At 34.6% G+C, this 19,159-nt stretch overlaps 1 protein-coding gene across 2 annotated transcripts in view; it reads right to left on the bottom strand.

Annotated features, from left to right (window-relative positions):
• Window positions 1–19,159, bottom strand: part of LOC124358308 (alpha-tocopherol transfer protein-like) — a 54,857-nt gene extending 35,698 nt beyond the window's left edge. Inside the window, exon 1 of one of the 2 annotated variants that reach the window (XM_046810614.1) lies at window positions 18,998–19,159. The gene's annotated coding sequence lies outside the window, so the exon portion shown is untranslated. Of the gene's footprint in view, window positions 1–15,916; window positions 15,942–18,997 lie in introns of those variants that run through there. The other variant, XM_046810619.1, reaches the window with a different exon arrangement.

Raw genomic sequence — 19,159 nt, 5'->3', positions numbered from 1 at the left:
AACGTGTAACACAGTTGTGTTCAATGTCAGAGATAGTTTGAAGATTTGTTATTTCATGCATCGGCTTTTTTATAACGTGTAACACAGTTATGCCCAATGCCAGATGCCAGAGACAGTTTGAAGATTTTTTGTTTGGTACAACGTGTTTAAAATAGTTTGAAGTGAGATGTGCAACCGACGACCACCTTTCCTGGTGTAAAACTTCACACGAGAACACGAGCTATGTCGAGTAGGTATTATTTCGTAAGACTTGCACGTCAATACTCCCATAAACCTAGACAAGTAACACTTAGTGCACTTTCTCCTGTACGTCACCGTTCGTTATTTACGACCCTTCCCGCCGCTTGCACCCGCAAGGCTGCAGTGGTCTTCTGGAGAAACATGGACACAGTTTTGTTACTTTGTTTTACTAATTACATATATACGATTTATATACAACATGATTCTGTTAAAAGTGCAGAATTTTGTAGGATATATAGAGGTTTTATAAAGGAATATTTGTTGCTAATATACTTGTCGCCAGTCTGTTACTAATTGAGAAATTTGAGAGATAGCTACCAGCATGTAGACAACTTAGATTCATGGTTTGTATTCTACACAGTCCATTTCCATCCTGTTTAATACGTGTACGTATATGTTCTGTTTTTGTGGTATTCTGGTCATCTATTCCTGACCTATTTATCATGTTTAAAGATTGATGTTTCTTTGAATATACACGCGATGCGTAATTTCCTCTATAGTAGTAAACCTGCGAGATCTGATCTTAACTAGCTGTTTCTCCTAAATTTTTCCTTTGGATTACTCTAGGCCCAAGTTTATAGTTATGGAACTTTTTAAATCATATCTAAACTATTAGTTAACAATATTCTCATCAAAGCTGGTTAACTTTGGATAGAGGAAATCTGGTGGGGGATCCACGGTAAATAATTTATCCTCTCAAAAGGTGCCCTCCAGTCGTGACGAGACGAGGTTGCAAATTTAAATAGTGTATAACAAATTTTTAGTTTTCACAAAAATTGAAATTCGGAGGCTCAAATAGTATGCTCGCGAAAAATGTTCACGTTCTTAATCAACCCTGAAATAATCTGCAATTTTATCAAAATAACCCTGTGTAAAGAAATAATTTTAAGCTACAATTTTCCCCCCAGTAATGGATTAAAATTTTCAAACAGTATTTTAAAAGTATTCCATAAATATGAAGGTTTTACAATGGCTTCCTGGTATAAAAGTCATAAAACATAGCCCACATTGTTATTAAAACATTGGTAGAAATAACAACAGTATTTACAATTCACCTAATTTAAATAATGAATAAAAACTCTTTATAAACTGAATTTCGCTGTGAATGTAATTAAGTGTAGAATTAATTTTTATACCAAACTCTGAAATATTGGAAGATACGTGTATGGTCAGAATATTTACTTATTATCCAAATGTACATGAATTAAAACGAACATTAACATTTTGACCATAACCAAAATCAGCAGTAAACATATCAAAATAACACAAAACCTTACGTAAAATGGAAGTATGAACACAGTAATAACGAATTTTTGAATAGTCTTATTTACAAACTTAACAAAACTGTAGAATCAGTACAAATAACACTAATCCATTGATTCCCCTTTTATGCATTGATCCTTCAGATATCTGACCGTATAATGACTATTCATATTCTCTCGAACAATGAAAACGAAAATATTTGTAGTAATCGTTGTCTCGAGTAGGGTACGTGAGGGCTGTAACTACTCAGGATAACATTCTTTATTTATTCTTGCTCTGTAAAACTGTAACAAATTAATAAACTTAAATTTAATAGATATTAATCTCTCTTTCCAGCTTGAAGCTTAAGATTTCCCAACCTTTAGAGAACCAAATAAAGACAACACCGAGAGGGTTCTGTCTGGTATAATGTTAAGCCTAGCATGCTACTTTACATGAAATGGAGCCTAGCAATATTCTAACCTACTAGTTGAAGAGGCCAGAACATTTTTCATTCGATTAAAACTTATTAACCCAACCCAATTTAGTCGACTCTCCCACGATTTGTTACCAGCCTTAGAGCATTGAGTAACCCCTTTAAATTCCAACCGTCTTGCAAATTGAATTAGACCATTAGACCTTTAGTCGTCTCTCTCTCTCTCTCTCTCTCTCTCTCTCTCTCTCTCTCTCTCTCTCTCTCTCTCTCTCTCCTCTCTCTCCCTCTCCCTCTCCCTCTCTCTCTCCCTATTCTGGAAGCTTCCAGGCTATACAACTTCCTTGACATAGGGTGTACCCGGCTTAATGGAGTTCTCGGTTTCGTTTTATTCTCTAGTGCTGCATGGAAACAGACGTTGGTGCGTTACAGGGTCCAGCTATCCTGGAGTACATTTAGTCAAGAATTGTCCATTTCCACTAGCGAAAGTAGCTGAAGCCATCTTGACCAGTCATAGCACTCTAAAACCTAGCAGTCAATGGACACAACAGTTCGTTATCCGTCTTTGACCAGTAACTTAGTGGTGATTTGTTGGAATTTGTGAAATTTCTAAATGACGTCAATCATTTGCGAATCATAGTCATACCCAGCTGGATTAGAGGAGTGAGCGAATGACAGTCATCATCATAGACTGTGATGTCCAATTCCTCAGAAAGAATGATTTATAATAAATGTGCCGTCTTAAAGTGATTTAGTGTGCAGAATTTGTCTACTTACATACCAGTTATTGCCTCTTATTTCATAAACATAAGATATAATAAACGAATGTTATGAAGTGACACAATATTAAGTTACAGATCAACAATAACAATAATCAATGGCTGGAAAAGCGATATAATAGATTGAGCAAACAGTCTGATTGAGCTGGACAAACGCTGTACAATAGGAACATTATTCACGATCATTAATATATACCAGCAGTGAAGGTGTTACAAAACTTTGGTCTTGAGAGGAAGAAAGGTTTAACACTGTTATGACGCCCTCTCTAAATACTACACAAGAAGATACAAACGCTTCGATACTTAATCCTTCACAGTCGTCAGAGCCGAGTATTTCACGGGAGGCCAATCTTCACAGATTAAACCCACTTGCCGCAGAGTTTAAAGAGGCGATTACAGTTTAACCTCAGTTTTGACGTAACTCAGTCCGGAAAGCAGTTAAAGTTTCCGTCAACACTAAAGCACGCCTCTGTACCAGAGGCTGTCAGCGACCGGTGATGTAAGAGTGATCATCTTGTCAACCCGTCTTTGTTTCACGACTACCGCGGGCCTGTGTTTCCGACCGGAACGGCCACAGTTTCCTTGGTGCTCGTGGCTCGTTGAGGCAAATAAAAAACATGAACTAGTTTATGTTATGACACGAGAGAGTAACACTGTTCAGACCGGCATTTCAGTACAGAATGGAATTTACTACTTAGTAACAAGCGCAGGAAGATAGCAATAATGAACAATCAGGAACTGCCCTATCTCGAAGGACTTCTTGACCCATATTCTACTGGGTATTTTGTACTTTAAAGTCAGAACCAACGAATCTAAGATCGGAAACATTTATCAATGAATAATCCACATTAATTACTGTTTTTACAAGAGCAAATTTGCACTGTATAAGCACACAATCTTTGTATAAAGATTGATAGAGGAAACAATAGAGAGTGGAGTGTTCTTTTACTTTGCAATAAGTTATTCTCGATAGTCATCACTTGCAAAGAACTAAAGCAGCCTGAACGAAAATAGTCCGATTATAACTGATGGATCTGAATCCACCCTACACCCTCCCCCCCATGTCCCACGTAAGACGCTGTCGTTTTTTATAAAGTAAAAAGTTTATGAAAATCTACTGATCTGTCTTAACATGTATTTCAATAAAGAAACACTACTGGCTATTATCGTGTTACCGTTAACAAAATATAAAGAGTGTTTACAAACTTTTGTGGCAGATAGTATTCGTAATTTAAAGCAAAAAATGTCATATAAACATGGATTGAGAAATGTGGCGTTAAGCCACCATTTTGTATTTTGTATTAAAAAAAATGTTTATTTTCAGAACTAGTACAGTTAAAGATACTAAACTTTCTACATAGGTAGTAGCAGTAAATAGGAAGAAAAAATATAAAGGTATGATTTCCTTTAATATTAACAAAACGGCGCTTGTTGAATATTTTTAAAATCTAATAACAAATAACCAGTATGTTTATAAAAAAGTTACAAGATATCAACTGTTTTGTAACAATTGCAACGGTACCTTGCTCAGTGAAATTCGTCAACACACAAGCGAGCAAGGTATGGTTGTACCAGCCAGGGCCAAACAGAGTTGTCAATATGAAAGTTATTTGCTGTTTTATATGTTATAAAATATTTACAAGAAGCTAAACATTTTTAAATGTGTATAAAAATTCCATCGGTAATTGTTTCTCGGCGTATGTTTATTTGACATTTGTTATTTAAATGATGAATACTATCTGCCACAAAGGTCTGTGACACAATTTTGTGACCACTCTGTATACGTACACTTTATTGCATTTATCTGTTTTACAGACTGCATGATAATCAGGAGACAATATACGAGTACTTTGAAGGGGACTAGATTGCCGTTGCCGCCGAGTAACGTCAGTTCATGCCAGACGTCAAGGTCGGATACTTTTTGGACACACCTCGTATTACCACCGCTACGTCATAGCGAATGTTAAATAAAAGCAAAATGCAAAATATAATAAATGTCATGTGAATATTTTGATACGGGCTGTTCTAGCACTAGCCGCTAGAGTTCACTAGTAGTATCTATGAGACGTAGAGAGTGCATTCTTCGGGTTTCAGTAATTAAGACGGCAACAATGGCCACAGCAACTCTGGAAGGGTAGGGTACGATAAGCAGACCCAGTTTTTTATATAGAAGAATACAGTCATCGATACCTAATATTCGCATCTCAAATCCTAGACTATCAATCGATATAAAAGTACCTGTAGTCCTCAATAACAATCATATATTTTAAATTAAAATATGAATTTAATATTTACAATGATCAAACAAATTATTATAACCAAATTAGGAAAACTGAATACGACCATATTTACTACTCTCACAGTTACAGTTGTTTCTTTCTCACAAATTTCACTTAATGGGTTTTTCAGTACGAGTCCAACATGTTGAAAACCACGAAAAAGCAACGTCATGTAGTTTTCTAAAATTGATTGCCATTTTTACTAATGTAAAAATGCTATAATGAGAATTACTTTTGTAAAATTGAAATATTATCCTGCGTGTATTATTTTAAAGTGTTTACAGCTGTTGATATACTAGATTATTATTTAAGTTAATAATTCAAAATAATTAATCAGTATCGATTGATTATATCGATGGTTATGATTAAGTAATATCGTTTGCCAATTTCGATATAAAAAACCGGGTCCGCTTATCGTACCCTACCCCCCTGGAATCTTATTGTTAGAAACGCTCGTAGTGAATCTCGCATGAATGACGGAATAATGTGAGGGAACCGTTCAATTTAGAAATATGATAAAAACTTTATAGGTTTGTTAAGAATTGCATAACATGTTTTAAAAGCTATAAATACATTTTAATATGGTTCTAGTGTATTCCCTAAATAATTTTGACTAATCATTAACAAAATTTGCAATTTAAAAAAATGTTTACAACATTTCTTCAAACATCGATATAAAACAAATTGCTTAGTAAGTATTTTCTATGTTTCTTAGACCGGCTCGTGGACCAGCCTCACAGTTCCCTATTTTTGGTTACTTAGCTTATTAATGCGTTATTTAAAAGCATCCGTTTTATTCTGGAATATATTACTAATTCCTAATAATTGCACGTTTTATCCTAACTTATGCAAATAAAAAATGAATTAGTTTACTAGATGACAAAGTAGAAATCAATTAGTGTTGTTATTTACAAAATATCAATATCCTGGTAGCAAATACTTTATTTTAAGTTGAATTTCGATCCAAGACTTGAAACTAACTCAATTTTAATAGCTTTTGTTTTGTAATAGCTATTTTTATAAAGTGTATTTGGTAGTTAAAAGCTGTAATTGAGGTCTTAAACACAAGATTTCAGACAATAGTTTACTTTATTTACGTTTGCGCAGTTTTGTTCATAAATGTCGTACTCGAAATAATATGCATTAAAAGTAACTAAAGATCGACCCTAACGTTTGTAATTAGAGCCTTGACTACATAACACAACTATGGTGAGACGAGTTGATTCTATGTGAAAGTTGAGTTTAGCTCTATTTCAACTTCAGGTTTAGTGCCTTGACTACATAACACAACTATGGTGAGACGAGTTGATTCTATGTGAAAGTTGAGTTTAGCTCTATTTCAACTTCAGGTTTAGTGCCTTGACTACATAACACAACTATGGTGAGACGACGAGTTGACTCTATGTGAAAGTTGAGTTTAGCTCTATTTCAACTTCAGGTTTAGTGCCTTGACTACATAACACAACTATGGTGAGACGAGTTGATTCTATGTGAAAGGTGAGTTTAGCTCTATTTCAACTTCAGGTTTAGTGCCTTGACTACATAACACAACTATGGTGAGACGATTTTGACTCTATGTGAAAGTTAAGTTTAGCTCTATTTCAACTTCAGGTTTAGTGCCTTGACTACATAACACAACCATGGTGAGACGATTTGACTCTATGTGAAAGGTGAGTTTAGCTCTATTTCAACTTCAGGTTTAGTGCCTTGACTACATAACACAACTATGGTGAGAACAGTTGATTCTATGTGAAAGGTGAGTTTAGCTCTATTTCAACTTCAGGTTTAGTGCCTTGACTACATAACACAACTATGGTGAGACGAGTTGATTCTATGTGAAAGTTGAGTTTAGCTCTATTTCAACTTCAGGTTTAGTGCCTTGACTACATAACACAACTATGGTGAGACGACGAGTTGACTCTATGTGAAAGGTGAGTTTAGCTCTATTTCAACTTCAGGTTTAGTGCCTTGACTACATAACACAACTATGGTGAGACGATTTGACTCTATGTGAAAGTTAAGTTTAGCTCTATTTCAACTTCAGGTTTAGTGCCTTGACTACATAACACAACTATGGTGAGACGAGTTGACTCTATGTGAAAGGTGAGTTTAGCTCTATTTCAACTTCAGGTTTAGTGCCTTGACTACATAACACAACTATGGTGAGACGAGTTGATTCTATGTGAAAGGTGAGTTTAGCTCTATTTCAACTTCAGGTTTAGTGCCTTGACTACATAACACAACTATGGTGAGACGAGTTGATTCTATGTGAAAGTTGAGTTTAGCTCTATTTCAACTTCAGGTTTAGTGCCTTGACTACGTAACACAACTATGGTGAGACGACGAGTTGACTCTATGTGAAAGTTGAGTTTAGCTCTATTTCAACTTCAGGTTTAGTGCCTTGACTACATAACACAACTATGGTGAGACGAGTTGATTCTATGTGAAAGTTGAGTTTAGCTCTATTTCAACTTCAGGTTTAGTGCCTTGACTACATAACACAACCATGGTGAGACGAGTTGACTCTATGTGAAAGTTGAGTTTAGCTCTATTTCAACTTCAGGTTTAGTGCCTTGACTACATAACACAACTATGGTGAGACGAGTTGATTCTATGTGAAAGTTGAGTTTAGCTCTATTTCAACTTCAGGTTTAGTGCCTTGACTACATAACACAACCATGGTGAGACGAGTTGATTCTATGTGAAAGGTGAGTTTAGCTCTATTTCAACTTCAGGTTTAGTGCAGCGTCCGAAATCTGCAACTGTCACAGGCTTCACTGAAATCTGAAGTCTGGAGTCCACGTTTGTCTGAAGGGATCTTGCAAGACCGAAACAGGAGAGTACCTCGGCAACACTACTCAGTACTTGCCATGAGTTCGGTATCCTTGAACTCATTAGCTTCACCAAGATAACGAAATAGTGGGCGGCAACCTATGGTAGGCAATCATCTAGACGGTCAAAATTGAAGACGGTTAAAACTCCTCTTGGCCACAAAATGAGTTCTAGTTGTTTTCGTAATGCATCGTTTTGACAACAGAGACACCTAGGCTACAAAAAGATCTATGTCTTTACCCAGTAGCCATCCAGTGTAAACTAGATAAAGAGGTGATCTCATTGTCTAATGAACTACAAAATCCACATGTTTTTGACACAATTCCAAAGCACAACAGAGTAACCGAGTTGTCCACACATAACACAGACATGGTGGGAAGGGTTGATACAATGCGACTTTGTTTAGCTCCAAGTCGAGAGATAAACGTATTTCAATGCTAAGACGGGAATTAGTGATGAGAGAGACTGTTTTCAATGCTCAATTTCAATGCGTGTTTAACGGATTATCATATTACTATTGTGGGTCAAATTTTAAACCTAGAAATAATTAAGATTTTGACATCCTTTTAATGATTGAAACGTACCGTGGCGTAACCTCCTTAGAATGTCCTGAAATGCGTTTCCGTACTCGGTTTTTACCCACTACGGTACTCGATCATTTTCATGTAGCAGTCACTAATTTAAGGCTCAATCTAAACAAGGTTGAATTTGTGAGTTGTATTGGGTACGAAATTCCGCCGTGCACTGAAAATAAATAAAAGTAACATCCACCTATAATAACCCTGGCGTCAACAAACCGATCACTCTGACAAAACAATTCATACAAAGATAATTGTGTTTATTGTTACTAATAGATCTGTATTAGTGTAATGCTTTAGTAATTAATATTGAACAGCGTTTCACCACGTTCACCTATAAACTCAATCTATATGCACGGTAATACAATATTGTCATAAGATAGTAGTACAAGTAAATTTACCATTTATTTGTCAGTTACCGTTTTTAAAATGTGTTTAACTGCAGTAGTTTTCAGTGATATATTCAGTTTAAATTTTCCATCATAACTATATGTTTAAACATCATATTCGACATACAAGGCAAAGGATGAAGCAAAACATCAGACGTGCTGGGTGCAAAATGAGATGTGCGGTTAACTTAGGCCCTTGGTCTAAACCTTGCCATTTGTATATTCTATATCACTTTACCAATACAATAACATGATGTTCATACATATTTATTAATTTTAACATTGTGACTTTCAACATCTTAGACTTATATCATTCTTATTACGATAAAGTTCTTAAGAATCACCTTGAATTAACCAATAAAATTAAAATAAATATTAAATTTTATCACAAACTGTACCTGTATTAGATGTGACTTTCTCTTTCATATTTATTTACCAACATGTTTCATGCAATATTGAACAATGATATCACACTGCTTAAAGTAAAATAACATGCTGTAACTAGATGAAATCAAATTAGTAAAGCATTAAAGAAAAGCACACCACACAAAAATTCTCTTACTAAACATAAAACATTTGTAGTAAACTTTCCTGTAGGTAACAAAATAGGATATTACTTGAATACTGAATATACAGATATCAAGGTACAAAAATACAATTTCTGTTTCGCCTGCAAGATACGAAATACTACATCAACTCATCAACGTCTAGTCAAAGTCTCAAGGCGTGTTGCAGTTATAACATTTTGTATCACAGCTGTTATTGCAGTATAGCAGAAAACTACTTCTATCTCAATTTTATAATACGTTTTCTACAACCAAATACTCGTAATGTTTCACATAAAAAAAATTTAAGAACATATTTTAAGCTAGAAATATTACGAATAGGATTTTATACTAACAATTAAATTAGTATATTGTAGTTTTCTTCTACGTAATCGTTAAAGCTATAAATTTTAAATTTTTAACGTATGCTATACTTAAAAACCCTATTATTGAAAATATATTTTTACGTGACAATGTCGAAAATAGTAAAATTTTAATACACATTGATAATATGAAACTTTTTGTTACGAATTTGATTCTTTATAACTTAATTTATTAGTTTACCGAGATTCATCCATATACATTAATTGTTCTGAATAACTTATCAACACCTAGTAAAAACCACGAAAGATAGAGGCAGGAATATGGTACGTACCTTCATAATGCGCCCACGAAGGAACGACTATCAATTATCTCAGCAATGTTTAGAATGTGATAGAAAAAGAATAAGTGAATATAGTGTACTGTTTTCAACGGGAAATTGCGTGCGAAGCCGCGGGCAACTGCTAGTCTATATATATCCCAATTCTGAACTGTGTTAAAAATGTTCCAGTCTAATTCTTAGCTAATTTTTTATCATTGAAGAGAAAAAAAGAATTAATAAAAACGTTTAAATGCCCAGATACTTGATTGAGGCTAGTAACTAGAACTACTCAGCAGAGTTGCGCTAGGTTTGGCCATCGGATTGTGTTGTTTCTATCCTAATTAGGTACCAAATGCAATATCTTATTCGAAACACCATCTCAATTGGCCAGGATTCCCCACAATCAAGACCATTGTCAAGAGGTGTGTTTACATCTACAAGTTATGTAAACTACCGGACATCCAAATTATCTCCGAAGTTAAATATTCCAGTTACTGATGTAACCTCGGCTACCAGTCTTTCTGGGATGATATTCAATTTATTTTATACGATAAAACCAACAAGGAACTTTAAACATCAAGTCTCATTAATCAGGTATTTGTAAATAGAAATTGAAAGATATACTTCATTCCAAGTCTGCCCTTACGGGCAGTTGTTACCATGCTCCATTTCCCCCCTCACCTGGCGGTGTTGCCACATTGTCATATCAGCTGATTCTCAGTATGAGGCATCCGACGCGCCGATATCCCGCTTTGTTCGTTTGTTTACATCCGTTTTGTTCTTCGGCGTTCTATTATTCTTCGTGTTTTTTATATTATTATTATTATTTACTCACGTCCTGTATTAGAATGTAAACATGTGTTACTTTAAATCGTGAACGTAGGAAGATAGATGGGAAGTAAAGATGAGTAGTAACGATTACTCTGTTGTTAAATTCAATCGATTATCCAATCACTAGTTATTCTTCCGTTACAGCTGGCAACACCGCGCATAACCCAGGCTTGCATTAATATGTCTTGTACTATGTAAGTATAATGGCACTACTATCCAGACCTGTGAACACCATTAAAAAATTAACCAAATTTTTTCAGTAGTCGGTGGCAGCGATAAGTAAATTCTGTGTGTTTCTTTGTCTCTCTTCTAAATGATATCTCAAAAACGAATGAACCTAAAGCCTTGAATTTTTTCGATACATCATATAATCTAAATAGGAAACATGTAATTCGACAATGGTGGATATCCACGGATTGTCTGAGCGCTAGCAAAGCAATACAGGGCCAGGGATTTTACTACTACTAATATGGCTGACAAAATTCTCTTCTATCTCTATGTCTGTTGTTCGTAGGGTATTTAGAAAATGAAAATCTGTCACATATTTGGATTTTTGCATAAAGTGTCAACAATGTCAATGTAAGTTGCGTGACATGTAGTCTGGGGCACCTTTCCCTTGCATTACATGGTAAATGTCTTCGATCCAGCCAACCAGCACGGCACTGAACCAGAAATTGTTCTAGTAAACAGCAACCGTCCTTAAATAATTAATTAGGGAAGTGGAATTCGATGTGGTGGTTCTTGAGCTAGCTAGGCAAGTTATACATAATTAAATATAAAAAACAACATAAAACTCTTCAAAACATTCACATACTCATTTTTCTTTCCAATTGTTTTTAAAGGAATTATAGTATTGGGTAAATCTAAATGGCAATTTTAACTCTCTTCTTACTTTTACAGGGAAACACAACTTTTTATCAATTAAATGATGGATTGTTTTTCATCTCGTTATCTGTAAAACCCACCTGACAATTTCATCACGTATGTGGTACAAACACAATATGATGCAATTACAAATGAACATAACTATGAACAATAGTGTGCAGTTGATATAGATTAGGCAACTACTATTATTTAGAAGATCGGTTTATTTTGGTGGAGGTGGATATAAATTGGGAAGTTGAAGAAGTATTGATGTTAACAAAGTAATAGTAAATCCTACAAAGAATCTTACTCATCGGTCCTCCTCATGTTCCTAGAACTACCCATCTGCTACAATCCCTCTAGCTACTGACAGACTCCTATCTTATCTACAGGTGCTCAGTCCGAAGTGATTGATTAGACAATATCGGCACAGTCGGCAAGCTGATGCCGCGTTGGTGCCTTCCTAATAACTACAAGTGATGATCTACGGCCTCCATAAAAACAAAGGTGTGGCTCTTATCTGACCATCCTCCAATGTATGCTCCATGAGGGTCTATCATGATTGCACTAATAACGTAGCTTTACTAAACCCTTCATCTCCATGTTTATTGTGTGATGTAATGTCTACTTACTCGACGGTCATGGCCGTGATCCAGACGTGGACACGTTATTCTCTAACCGCACGTGCACATTTAATCCAACGTCACTCCAATTGCCACTTCCACTTACATTCTAAGGCATACATGGAGTAGTTTTTAAATACTGTCATCTTAATTCTATTTTCGGTACATATTTAACAGTTCTTTAAATTTTACCTCATATTTTTATAACTTTAATAGATTCAAAATAAGGGTAATTCGTATGTAAAGTTGATTTTACTGTCAAGAACCTTGAAAAATGTACAACTACAAGTAGACTCAAATCAAATATTTATTTTTCCAGAACGTAGCAAAATGTATAGCAATCGTCATTGTAATTTATGAAACTTTAAAATGTTTAAAACAACCACACCACATCGAAATCCAGTCAAACTTACAGTACTCCCACTCATACCATATTCATTCTTGCCACTGTTACCACTTCCAATGCAAGTTATTAGTATACAGAATGTGCTGTACACCAGGCGTATGCCATAAACTCGTAGCACTATAAAACGCTCTTGAGCGCGCTTTTCACGCCTTGTGCGTCGAAGCATTTTTAATTGATGATAACAACTTGTTGACAAAACGAACTCCTACCTGTGAGGGTGTGTTCGTAAATCATAGTCCTGTGTCTGTCAGTTCGGTAAATATCTCTGCTTCTTGTGTCACACTCATGTATGTATCGACCACTTGTCACGGTACATTTATACATGCAAAATTATATGAAAACCGTTTATAAGACTTACAGCGTTAGCGTCGAACAGTGAAATCGTCTTACAGCACCGAATGTTTTGGTGCTCGTGGGCAGGAGCGCAAAAATTCGACGTTGCAATCAAAATTCAGCCTTCTCGTATTGAAACGACCTTGAGTATTTCTCCATAAGAACAATATAAAAGTGTCCACTTGAACGTAGAGTTATGGAAGATGATGACACATTTTTAATGTTAATTAATGCTTATTCAAACTACTTTTAGTAAAATTTTATAATTTTTGAATATTAATTTTAAAGTACATAAACCTTTGATGTTTCTTTCTGAATAATTTATTAAATTACAGAAGAAACTATAAAAAGCTTGAATCTTATTATTTTTATATTTAAAATGAGACAACTTCCATAGTTCTACGACAAAAATTAGGCAGTAAAAGTGTTTGAGGCTTAATATGGCTCTTAAAAGGCTAAAAAGAAGAAGGGGCCAGAACTCAATGTGTTATGCCCTGGGATTGATTTATCATTCATTGACATCTATTGGTGTAGTGTATTTTGCCAGTGGAGGTTTTAGTGAGGTACAATGCTCCCTTCGTACTTAAAACATCTTGTAAATAAGTTATTGATTAAAGTACAGTTTCTACGATAAAATACTGGAACTGAAAACGGTTACATCATTTAAAAAATGCTGCAAACAATTATGTGATTATATGCGTGCATTTTATTACACTACAAAATAAATCCGTCAGCAGTTACAATACTAATATCCCCATTCGCCTATAAATATTTGCTATGATTTTAATAATATAATTGCTAACATTTAGAAATATTTAGTATTTTATGATTTGTGTGTACATACGAAGGCAGAAGTAAAATTAGAGGGAAGATAAACTAAGTTCTAGGGAAGCATTGCCAAGGTCAGTATCAAGGTCGAACAGGTGGTTATATCGTTCAGTTACTGGATCATGACACGTTATAATCTGCTAGCCAATGCAGTCGAGGATGAGGAGGCGTTGTTCCTCAGCACGTTTTGTTATGGTTGTCCTGAGCCAGGGACAAGTTTCTGGTTAGAACCAACCACATTTTATGATCGATCATCACATAGTAGCTGTACTAATCTTTGATAGTGGTAAAGACAAAGTCATCTTTAAGTTTCTATTGATCAGCTGCCGATTGCTCATTTCGATCACAGCCACTATTGTTACAGCATGTTCCAAAAATCATCAATTTACAGTAAGGCATCAACTTAAAGATCCCAGCAATAGTTTGTTCTTTTTGCAGAGCTTAGAAAGAATATTTCACTTATAAAAAAAAGTTTCAAGATTTTTTTCTTTTCTTCTCTAGAAAGTGTAGTAAAATATTAAACAAAAATATTTTTCTCAAGGTACATTACAAAGCACTTTAAAAATGTTACTAAAAAATTATTTGACTGTCTTTATGAGGAGTGTATGCAAATATAAAACCCTTATAATATCACTTAATATTTCAAGCTAACACACAAGATTTGAATTAATGTCACCAAATCAGTCAAATATACGATTATTTTACAGATATATAGGTTTGACATAAAGTGCAAGTATAGTAACAGACAAACTAAATATGCTTAACATTAAATAAAGCTAATAAGGGCATAGATAAAGAGAAATAGGTTAACAGGAAAAGAATAATACAAAATTAACTAATGACTAGAAGTAATGAAATGAAACAATAATACCCCTTCCAGCTTATTTGGAAGAAAGGTAGATTTCATTTGTGTCTGCCATCTTAAAATGTCAAACTGAAGATGCGTGAAGACGTTTAATTTGCTCAACATTGATGGGACGATAACGCTCAATGTTGGCATGTTGATATACTAGTAACGTTTCCAAACACTTAGAAACTCTATTATCTTCAGATATTATAAGACAATATCGATATAAACTTATATTTTTTTGTAAAATCAAATTGATTTACGAAATAAATACAAAATCATGTTTACAACTTATAGCGATTCAATTGTATACTTCGAAAACCTTTGAACGGCCACCATCTTGAAATGTGTGAGTTATGGAAAAGATTCTAAAAACAAATGTTGTTTAAAATTGTTTGATAATTTAAAAAGAACGTAAATTTGAATTATGTTGTGCAATGCCAGAGATAAATATTGGCACCGATGAGAATGGCGACCAACATGAAACCTATTATTATTTGTGATTGGCTAACTAACTTATTCAAGCAATTTCTTAGTACCAAGTTTAGTTTGAATCAGCTGGAAATTACGGAAATATTATGGTGTTCACCATTATTTCCACAATGTTACTTAACACTTTTTGTGGCCTATTTGAAAACATTAAGTTATGAAAACCCACATAAGGAGCAAACATTATTATTTATGCCCTAGATTCTAAACAGTGTATTGTTTTGCTCTACGATATATAATGAGACATAATAATTGCTTTTCCAAAAACTGAACGGCCGCCATATTGAAATCATAAGGAATATAAGAGTAACAGTCATTAATAATAACCTAATAATTTAAGAACATTTGTCCTTTCCATCCTATATAGATCAATAATCGAGTTAACATTATTTTATGAAAACGAATGGCAGCCATGTTGAATAGTTTATTGTTTAAGATTGACTAACGACCTCATCACAAGAGCTGTATAGAAGTGTAAGCCGACATCAACAATCACTTTAAGAACTTTAACAGAATTTTGTACTGTTTTTGTACCACAAAAATAAAATTTTTTACCAGTAACTGATGAAATGCATCAACCATTTAAAAGTCGGCTTACAGGTCTACGTTTTGAAAACACAACTTTGTCGTAAATTAAAATAAACTACACCATATTTTTGTACCAATTTGTACCAACCATTTTAATTTTTTTACTAGTCAAGTAACGGCTCAAGAAAATATATAAGCTTTTCTTACCCTGATGGAAGAGAACTAGACGTGCCGTTGCCCATGCATAACTAGGTTGCAGCTGATTAGTTGCTGGCGCGTGGCGGACTTGTCACTTGTTAGCCTAGGCTAATGTTTATGAAGGAAACAGGATTTTCCCGGACATTTGCCATTGTTCAGTGAAAAGAAAATCAGTAACACTACGTTTAGAGATCTGTAATCTGATCTCTTCTCCAGGTAAATAACTAACCTAATACATAATCCAAAGCCTTCGACAAGGTTAGTCATACACATCTCATAGCTAAACTCAAAGCCCTAGGAGTTACTGGGTCTTTACTCAGTTGGTTCTCTAGTTACCTTGATGATCGTCAGCTCCAGGTCAGATTCTCTAAGTTTTCTGCAACGTCGGGAGTTCCTCAAGGATCTCACCTTGGGCCTCTTCTGTGTGGTCTCCGCATCAAGCTACTTTCCAGGCAGAGCTCGGGAAAATTCAGGACAGCTTTTTGCGAATGGTGTGACTCTGGGTTTTGCTTACTGGGATGCTCCTATTTTGGCGATTGGCCAGTCCCTGTCTCTTCACGCACTCTCTACCAGGAGAAGCGTCCATGATGTCCTATTCCTGTTTAAGCTGCTGAACAACTTGGTGGATGCTCCTGAACTACTTGCCTTGATCTCCTTCAGATGCCCCACTGCTCAAACTAGGTCCAGGGAGCTTTTCGTCCGTAAGCACGTGGACACCAATTATCGGGCCAACTTTTTCAGCAACAGAGTCCATCATTTGGGTAATTTCGTGTGCCAGCATCTGGACTATTTCGCATGTAGCTATAGCTTTTTTAGAAATAGTCTTTTCACCATGCTCAATGATGCTTAATTTATTTATTTTTTATTTTATTATTTTTTTTCTAATAGCTTGGTTGTAAATTGAACTTATTAGTTTTGTACTTTTTTAATGAATTAATAATTGTTTCTAAAATTGCACTGCTGAATGTGATTGTAATGTTAATTGCCTGATTTCTTGTAACTGTATAGACTTTTTCAAGTAGATCTGCTACTTTATTTCTTGTTGTTTATTTGCTCTAAATTTATCTTGTTAATTCTTAAATGTTTATCACTGTTTTTCTTTTATCTTGTTGTTGTTATTATTGTTATTATACTCAAGTTATATAAGTTTTCGAGTTGGTTAGTTTTATTTATGATTTGTTATTTTTTTATACTTATTGCATACTCAAAACTAATACACCATGTTTTATTGTAAATTTGTTCGATTATGCTGTCTGTCTTGAATTAATTAATTTGTATTATTCTTATAAAAAATGGTTGTCCGTTGATAAATAAATAAATAAATTACGAACTAGGTTAAAATAAACAAATCATACCAAAGCATTATGACACGCCCAAGTCAGGAATCACAACCACCATGTTGTGTGTCAACTTCACAACTCTAAAACGTGCACTTAATAAAAAACTATACACAACACTAATCATTAAAACTGAACTACAGAATGCAGGTCACAACACTTCTGCATTTGTCTACCAACCACCTACGACTGACCAGAGGTCAATAGCAAATGGCAATCGTCTCAGCAGAAACAAGATGGCGGAAATAAAAAGGATTGGGACAGGAATGGGCCTTTTTTACTATTATTATTCTTGGTTCATTCTTCATGAACTTATTATTATTCAAGTTCATCTAGCATGAATAATAAACAACGTTCATATAGCTTCTAGGAAATCTTTTTTTGGAATCCTTGACAAAATTGCCGCGAATGTGGTTGATACGAACATTTTCTGTCGTTTCAGTTAATCAATGCTGCAGGTCAGCATGTCCATGATATTAATACTAGAACCGGAGAAACTAGAGTAGCTCAACACAGGTTACACCTTCTTGGCGATCTTCTATCTCAGATGGGTGTCGAATTTATAAATTGTTTACCAGAAACAAATCCATCGTCAATAAAGTAAAATTTTAAAAAGAGTTACAAGAATATTTAATATCTAACGCATTTTCGTGGGCGTTTTCCTGCAGCGCAGCAACCGACGTTAAGTGGGAAATGAAGGGAATTCAATTGATTTTAACGCTTTTCAATATGTGGTTATAGTGTGTGAGTGCAAAATTGATTGAATGTATTTTATATAATTTCGTATCCTTTATAAAGTAATGCCAGGAATTATGAATTCAATTGAATTGAATGTATGTTCAGTTAAAAATTCTCTACACAAAGCATTCTCAAATCGAATTTGTCTTCAAATTTGTGACATTGCAAGGATGTTTTTACCCAATTTTAACCAGCCCGTTGCTCTACATTGTGCAAAAACAACGTTCAATTGGAATGAATATATCATATGAATAAAGGAGCCAGCAATATGATATGAGGAGCCTCACGCATTGCCAGAGAGAGGACATGTCCATGCATGCCTACGCATAGAAGTAAGATTAAGCCATTCACTAGACACACCCTTTATATTCGACACACCTCATTGTACATAAGAACTATGTAAGATAGTTACTTCAAAAATGTCAGTTAAGTCCACTATAATCTAAACATTCAAAAATTCTAATTTAAAACAATTCAAGAGTTGCCATAATCAAATATGGGATTGTTCGCGAATTTTATGTCGTATGTTTTTGAGAATTAGATTAGTATAATACCGATATCTGAAACAGAGCTTATCCTCGATGAAGTGGTGTTTTTCTACCGAGTATCTCGTCAGACAGTCCTTTGACAGCTCAAGTAACTGATGAGTGTTTTATTGTTTTCTTTTGTTATATAAGCCTAACAATCTGATACTACGTTTATGGCCTCTTCTAGGATTGACGTTTTCGAAGGCTGTATGACGTAGTTAAACGAGATTATTGAGATACGATCTTAAATTACGAAATTTAAAATTAAAGCATCAATATTAAAGTCAGCGGTGTATACACAAATAAAAAACAGCAAAACTTAAAAATTTGGAAGTACAAAAAGGGATATTGGTGTAGCTCAACAATATAACAATATATAGACAGCATTGTGACTTAAGAATAAAAAGTACCTAAAGTACGTGTATTAGTGCACATTTGTACTTTTTTATAATAGACCCTAAAAATAATTATTTAAAAATTCTACTTACGAACACCTCATTTTGCCTGCTGATGTCATGTATGGACGAACAGAATAATAATGACTAGTGGATTTCCCTGCACACGCGGATTAGCTGTCACGTTGTTAATGTTGTTATAGTCTGATGAACTTGCACTATTTTTGTCCCACACTATTTAAAAGCTGTATGAGT

Source organism: Homalodisca vitripennis, chromosome 1 (assembly GCF_021130785.1).
Source record: "Homalodisca vitripennis isolate AUS2020 chromosome 1, UT_GWSS_2.1, whole genome shotgun sequence".
Taxonomy (NCBI): domain Eukaryota; kingdom Metazoa; phylum Arthropoda; class Insecta; order Hemiptera; family Cicadellidae; genus Homalodisca; species Homalodisca vitripennis.
Note: the sequence above shows the minus strand (reverse complement) of the source record. Positions and strands in the feature narration are given on the sequence as shown.